Source organism: Vespula pensylvanica, chromosome 24, assembly GCF_014466175.1.
Source record: "Vespula pensylvanica isolate Volc-1 chromosome 24, ASM1446617v1, whole genome shotgun sequence".
NCBI classification, from domain to species: Eukaryota; Metazoa; Arthropoda; class Insecta; order Hymenoptera; family Vespidae; genus Vespula; species Vespula pensylvanica.
Window position 1 is genome coordinate 573834 of NC_057708.1, and position 7500 is coordinate 581333.

Here is a 7500-nt window from a genome sequence, read left to right on the forward strand (position 1 = left end):
TTAATGCGTATATCAAATATCGATCGTAAGGTTTTATAGGTTAGCGATTATGTCGATCGGTGATTAGTGGATAAAGGAAAATATATGTAATATTAATGTGGACGCGAGAAGAGTGGGATGGGCAGTGTGTAAGAAAATATCGATAGTATTAATGATTAAAAAAAAATATATATATATATATATATATTAAACAATATAAATGAGATAGTAGTATTAATTATTCGTTAATTACTTATTAAGATACTCTCTTTCTCTCGTTGACGGATACATTTCGAGAGAGGATTCGTTGGAAGAACGAAAGAGCAGTGGCAACCAATCCCAAGCCTTTCTTCGCGATGGAGGAGGCGAGGGATTGGACGAATGTTCTCCAGGGTACCGCTTTCCTATGCTTCCGGTTGAGGAAGCACAACGACCGATCCCAGAAAAGGCACAGAATTACGGTGAGTTTTAATACTGAAAGGTAAACGCTTTGATTCTCTATTTTTCTTTTTTTTTCTCTTCTTTCTTTTTGTTTTTCTTCTTTTTCTTTTTCTTTTTTTTTTTTTTTTTAAATAAACCCACAAGCGAGCATTCATTCGCGACGATTCGAAAAATAAAATCGCATGAAATACGGTCATCGGTCTTGCGTCTAAAAATATTTTATGTTCTTTTTCGAATCGATTCGTAGAATTTCAAAATGCCGATTCGTATCGGTTCGATTTCGTCAATCAGTCGATTCGTAATACACATCTTTCTATAAACGATTTTCAACGATCGCTACGATCGTTTAAAAAAAGCAAAAAAGAAAACGCGAAAAAAATTGAAAAGAAAAAAAAAAAAGAAAGAAAAGAAAAAACGGACGGTAAAAGTTTTGAAAACAAAGTCGATCTTTCGTTTCTTGAAAAAAAAAAAAAAAAAAAGGAAATGGCGATTTCAATTTCCGAATCGATGTCACGTGTCGTTTCGTAGGAGTAGTTTAGCCTCTTTATTACCATCCCCGCATTGCCGTAATCTTTTATTCGTTCGCCCCTGGGCTGTGATAAAAAGATATTGGACCAGCCTATCCCCTTCGACTACCCTTTGCAAAAAAAAAAAAAGAAAAGGTAATACGTATATAACAATTTCTGATCATATAGCTTTTCTATCCTGCATCACGTTTTTTTTCTCTTTTCTTTTTTTCTTCTTTCTTTTCTTTTCTCTCTCTCTCTCTCTCTCTCTCTCTCTCTCTTTTTTGTCTAACCTTTTTAGAAAGACACAACTACTAACTACTCGCAGAACTTTTAAGAACGATTATTTGTGGTAAACGACGGTTATAACATATACATACATACATACATACATACATACATACATACATACATACATACATACGTATATACATATATACACAGACACGTGATACGTTTAACGGAAATATTAAGCAGCCATATTTAATTCTCGATTGGCAGATCAGTTCTCTCAGGAGACGAGACAAGAACGGTCGCGCGTGTCTCTTCCTTTTTGAAATTTTATTATATTAATAAGATACATGTTTCAACGTTTGCGATTATTAAACAAAGGACGGAGAACGAAAGAAAAAGGTAACAAAAAAAGCACGAAAAGTCTCGATTTGAAATCTCGTTACATATATATATATATATATATATATATATATATATATATATATATAAAACGATGAAAAAAGATGGAACACCATACACAACGAGCGATAATATCCTTTTACCGAAACGGTTTTCGTCTTTTTTATTTCGTCGTTTCTCTTTCATTTCCTTTCTTTTGTCTCTCTCTCTCTCTCTCTCTCTCTCTTCCTTCTTCCTCTTTCTCTTCCTCTTCACAAGAAATGTTCTTTCTCGATAATCTCGAGCGATGTAGAGGGGAGAGGGACAAAGTTAGAGAGAGAAAGAGATAAAGAGAGATCGAGAAGAGGAGTGGGGAGTAGAGACAGTACAGGGAGCCGCGAACTACGCGAAAGAGTTCCGGCATGAAACGTTTTAACCTCTCTACGAAATTCCGTATTTCTTCTTTTTATTCTTCCTCTACTTCTAATACTTCTCTGTGGAAAGTTTCGAAAGACAATCAATCGTTTCGTTCGACACTTTGCAAAGTAAACGATTCGAGGACATCGGCGGATGAAATTAATGATCTCCCCTCGATCTCGTTTGATTACGAACCTCTCTCTAGCATCGGAACCCACGCCAGTTTTTCATCTCTCTCTCTCTCTCTCTCTCTGTCTCTCTACTCGCGTCGAGTTTCCCGTTTCGTTCGTCTCTCTCTCTCTCTCTCTCTTCGTTTTTTTCTTTTCCTTCCCACCCCCACCCTTTCCTTTCCCCTTTTCTATCATGGAATCAATTCGTTTTTTTTTCTGTTTCTTTTTTTTTTTTCGCAAAGGAGAGAAAAGAATAACGAAGTGTCTTTGTAACCAAGAGAAAAGTCAATTTATCGTCATATCTACGAGTAGATTATAAACCTCGTAATAATGGAAGTGGTGTATATACAATAGACAGAGAGATAGATAGACGGATAGATAGGAGAGAGAAAGAGAGAGAGAGAGAAAGAGAAAGAGAGAAAAAGAGACAGAGAGATTCCCTTTCTCATCTTGAATTTCTCGTGCACGATCGACCGTCTTCGTTCTCTAACAGGTCCTCGACCTTCTCTAAAGCCTCCACCGAGCGCAAGCGATCGGATATGCCAAGAAACGATACCTTCGACCGATCTCTCTCCCCTCGCGCCTCCCTCATCCCTACCTAACTCACTCACCCCTCTCTCTCTCTCTCTCTCTCCTCTTCATCCCCGCTCCCCTCCCCCCGTTTTCATTGTTTCTCACATTCATTCTCGTGGAATATCGTTCGAAGAAACGATAAATATGTACGTGAATTCTAGCAAAAAGTATGATTCGAAAAGATCGTAAGGAGGAAACGAACACATTCTTTTTCTTTTTTCTTCTTTTTCTTCTTTTTCTTCTTCTTTGTAGAGAAGAGTACACATTTGTTTTGTTTTAATTTATTTGTTTTTTTATTTGTTTTTTATTTTTTTATTCACTTATTATTATTTCTTGGAAGTGAATCGGCCGGCAAAAGAAACGAGAAATGAATGAACGGAAAGATGCCATTTTATTTTTTAATTTTGTTTCGTTTTTATTTATTTGTTACTATTTTTGTTAATCATTTTAATTATTATTCTAATTGTTATTATTAACGTCGTTGTTCTTGTTGTTATTTATCGTAAGAGAAAAAAAGAAAGAAACAAACAAACAAACAAACAAACAAACAAACAAAAAATACGTCCGTTCGTAATTTTTCTAATTTTTATTTCTTTATTTACATCATCATTATTATTATTATTATTATTATTAATATCGATGTTAATATATTATACGTCTTATTATATATATAAGAGGGCGGGTAAAAGAGAAGAGGGAAAGAAAGAATAAAAAAAAAAAAAAAAAAGAAGAAGAAGAAGAAAAAGAAAAATCGAAGAAAATAAACTCTCCCGCGCTCTCTCATCTCCGCGGACAGATGCGCTCGCTCGCGATAACGGCTTCCTTCTCGAGGGCAGGCCGTAGAGAGGAAGGGGAATATTATATATACATCATACGTACACGTCTATACATATGTGGTGTGTGTGTGTGTGTTGTGTGCTGTGTGTATGATGAAAGAAGGGGAAAAGAGAGAGAGAGAGAGAGAGAGAGAGAGAGATGGAAGGCAGACACGCGCACGCGGACTCCGCGGTAAAAAGTACAAAAGGAATGAAAAACAAAAAAAAAAGAAAGAAATATAAAGAAGGAGAGAAAAGAAAAGAAAAGAAAAGAAAAAAGAATGGGAAAGAAAAGAAAGAGGAAAAAGAAGAAATCGAGCGAGGGAGAGAAAGAGAGAAAGAGAAGGAAAGAAAGAAGGAACGAACGACGAACGAACGAACGAACGAACGAAGGAAAGAAAGAAATAAATAAAGAGAGAAAGAAAGAAAGAAAGGAAGGAAGGAAGAACGGGACCCCGAATTTTTTGCCGTCCCCTTCTTCGGCCGGCGAGTATTATATTGATTTTTATAAATTCCTCGACGAGAGGAACGGCCAAAGCAAGAATATATACATACACATATATATACAAATATATATGTATATACACTGTACATCATACGTAGATAGATATATAAGCAGAAAGGAATGAGAGAGAGAGAGAGAGAAAGAAACGAGAGCGGCGCGTCGTCGAAGCGGGCTTGCATGATGTTTCGCGTTATGTAGACGAAGTTACACGGAGATTTACGGAAAATTACGAAAAAGTACGGAAAAGTACGAAACGGAGAAGTTTCAATCTCTCTCTCTCTCTCTCTCTCTCTCTCTCTCTCTCTCTCTCTCTCTCTCTCTCTCTCTCTTTTTCTCTCTCTTTCTTTCCTCCATTCCTCTTAAAACGAAATTGACTCGTTTTTCTCCTACTCTTTTTTATTTATATACATATATTTATTTATTTTTTCTTCCAATTTTAAACTGCTACCGGTATTCGAAATGGTTATTCGAAAAAGTCGTCGACTAATAGTAATAATTTTAAGCGGGTAGTAAAAAGTTGTTATAGTTATTAAACGAGTAGTCGGAGAGTTGTTTTTAATGTCAGGAAAATTCCTATATACATATACGATATATATATATATATACACACATACGCACAATATATATATATAGAGAGAGAGAGAAAGAGGGAGAGAGAGAGAGAGAGAGAGAAAGAGAAAGAAAGAGATACTTGCAACGCGCGACACGGCCCTGCTGTGCTTACGGTCGAAAGCAATCGAAGGTAGTCGAAGCCGTCCGACGAACGTTAGGAAAAGTGGGGTGCTTCCCCTCCTTTTACTCTCGCCGCCCCTCAGTCCCCCCTCCAACCGACCTGCACCCCCTTCTTCCGTGCTTCTTTGTCTCTCTCTCTCTCTCTCTCTCTCTCTCTCTCTCTCTCTCTCTCCATCTATCCATCCATCTCTATCTCTCTTTCACTCTTTCTTTCTCAGTCGCTTCCTCCTCTTTCTCCGTCTCTCTCTTTATCTCTGTCTTCTCCCAACCTCTCTCTCTCTCTCTCTCTCTCTCTGTCTATTATATATATGTATATATATATATATATCTCTTTCTATCTCACACTCTCGCTCCCTCGCTTGCTCGTTCGTTCTTAACGTCAAACCACTTAGGGCCGCGAACCTCGGCAGTCAGTCGATCTTTCCTAGCGGCGGCATTCCGGCATTTTCCAGCTGATCGGGCGCGGGCGGTTCGACAAACGCCATTTTGTACGTCACATAAATCCGTTGTTATCGTTGTCGTCGTTATTGTCGTTGTTGTCGTTGTCGTCGTCGTTGCCGTTCTCGTCGTGTCGTAGTCATTGTTGTTGTCATCGTTGTTGTCGTCGTCGTCGTCATCGTCGTGTCGTTGGTTGAGTCGTAATCGTCATCATTCCGCCCGTCAACGCCGGCGTTGCTTCATTATATTCGTCCCGAGTAGTGTTGTCGTTTCGCGACGCGGCGTTCTCTTCTCTCTCTCTCTCACTCTCTCTCTTTCTCTCTCTCTCTCAGCACGTCAAACGAGAGACACGTCTCGCGTGCGCGTGAAACTCACTCATTCACTCACTCGCTTTCTCTCTCTCCTCTCTCTTTCTCTCTCTCTCTCTCTCTCTCTCTATTCGCGCCCGTGTGCGCGCGCGTTCGTGTGTGGCCGTGTATATATATATATATAATTTGTCTCGCGTGTAATCTCGTGTGTAAAAGTATATATATATATATATGTAACGTAGTAAGAGATACGTGTTGATTTTTCTTTTTCGAAGAGAAAAGAAACAAAAATAATAGGAATATAAATATAAAAAAAAAAAAAAACCACCAGCAGTATACAGGCGCGCGGGTTTACGCACGTAAAACACGCGATTGTGATCATCGAAAATACGTGTCGTCGTGTCCGTCGTATCGTCGTCGCGTTGTGTTGTGTTGTGTCGTCGTCGTGACCATCGTCCTCGTCGAAAGAGAAAATAAATAGAGAGAGAGAGAGAGAGAAAGAGAGGGAAAAGAAAGAAATAAAAGCAAAGAGACGAGAAAAAAAAGAAAAGAAAGAAAGAAGTTAAAAGTCGATTCGTAACCATTTCGTAAAGCGCGCCCTTCCGACGGTTTCTCCTTCTCCTACTACTTCTCCCTTCGAAAAGAGAGGGAAGATAGCATGTGCGTCTGAAAGAGAGCGAGAGCGAGAACGAGAACGTGAACGAGAAAGAGAAAGAGATAGAGATAGTTTGATAGACAGACAGAGATAAAGAGATAGAGAGAGAAAGAAACTGAGAGAGATACATACTCACGCGCGTACATACAACATACATACATACATATATATATATATATAATATATATACAGAAAGAAGAAAAGGAAAAGAAAAAGATAGAAAAACCAACCGTCAGTGCGTTTGTTTCCGCTTGAACTCGAGTAACGCGTGAGAAAGAAGGAAAGAACGATAAAAAGAAAAAAAACGAAAGAGAAAGAAAGAAAGAAAGAAAGAAAGAAAGACAGACAGATAGATAGATAGATAGATAGATAGAGATAGATGGACAGTTAGACAGACAGATAGATAAATGGATAAAGAGAAAGAGAGAGAGAGAACGAGCAGTCACTCTCGCGGTGCGCGAACATAGTGCGCGAACAGAGTGCGTGAACCGAGTGCGTGAGGGCCGCGTGTGCGAAGCTTCCTCGCATACCACCTACCTCCCCTCTCTTTGCAACGTTGCCGCTCCGCCCCTCTGCATCGCTCCATCCTTCCTACTCTCCCGTTCACCCTCTATATTTTCTCTCTCTCTCTCTTTCTCTCTCCGTCTCTCTCTCCCCTACCTTCTTCCCTCCCTCACACTCTCTCTCTCTCTCACTCACTCGCACATAGTCTCATACTTTTTACTTCTTGCCGCCGTTCTCTTCCTGCTCATCCTCTTCGCTCTTTTACTTCATTCTTCGTCCGTACTACTACTACTACTACTACTACTATACTACTACTACTACTACTACTACTACTACTACTACTATTACTATTACTATTCTACTACTGTCTACTACTGCTACTACTACTGCTACTACTATTTGCTGCTGTATTACTGGCTGCCACCACTACTACCAACCACTACACCACCACCACACCACATCATCGTCGTCACTACTACTACTACTACTACTACTACTACTACTACTACTACTACTACTACTACTACTACTATTACTACTACTACTACTACTACTACATCACGACACCATCACCACCTTTACTACTACTACTACATTCCTTGACTGTAGGCGCGCGCGCGCTCGCGCGCACGAGGGGATGATAATACGAGTCGGATGAAGCATCAGTGTGAGTACATATAACGCAATTTTTCTTCCTCTTCTTTGCTTGTCATTATTTTATTTCTCATTTATATATATATATATAATATATCTGTACATGTGTATACTTATACATACGTATATAGATATGTAACGAATTTTTCTAACGAGAGTAAGCAAGCGTGTATGCGCGCGCGAACTCTTCT

At 39.0% G+C, this 7500-nt stretch overlaps 2 long non-coding RNA genes across 21 annotated transcripts in view; both read left to right on the forward strand.

The window, feature by feature from the left end:
- Positions 1-7500, forward strand: part of LOC122637175 — an 82751-nt gene that overhangs the window by 4277 nt on the left and 70974 nt on the right. For 6 of the 20 annotated variants that reach the window (XR_006329139.1, XR_006329164.1, XR_006329159.1 and 3 more), the window contains exons 2-3: positions 241-440; positions 7265-7322. The exons of 3 other annotated variants lie outside the window; for them this stretch is intronic. This is a non-coding gene — a long non-coding RNA (uncharacterized LOC122637175). Of the gene's footprint in view, positions 1-240; positions 441-1535; positions 1560-5074; positions 5239-7189; positions 7323-7500 lie in introns of those variants that run through there. 11 more of the 20 variants (XR_006329160.1, XR_006329167.1, XR_006329165.1 and 8 more) reach the window with 8 other exon arrangements.
- On the forward strand, positions 5263-6447 carry LOC122637176. The gene is made up of 2 exons (XR_006329177.1): positions 5263-5445; positions 6344-6447. It is a non-coding gene; the product is annotated as an uncharacterized LOC122637176 (long non-coding RNA).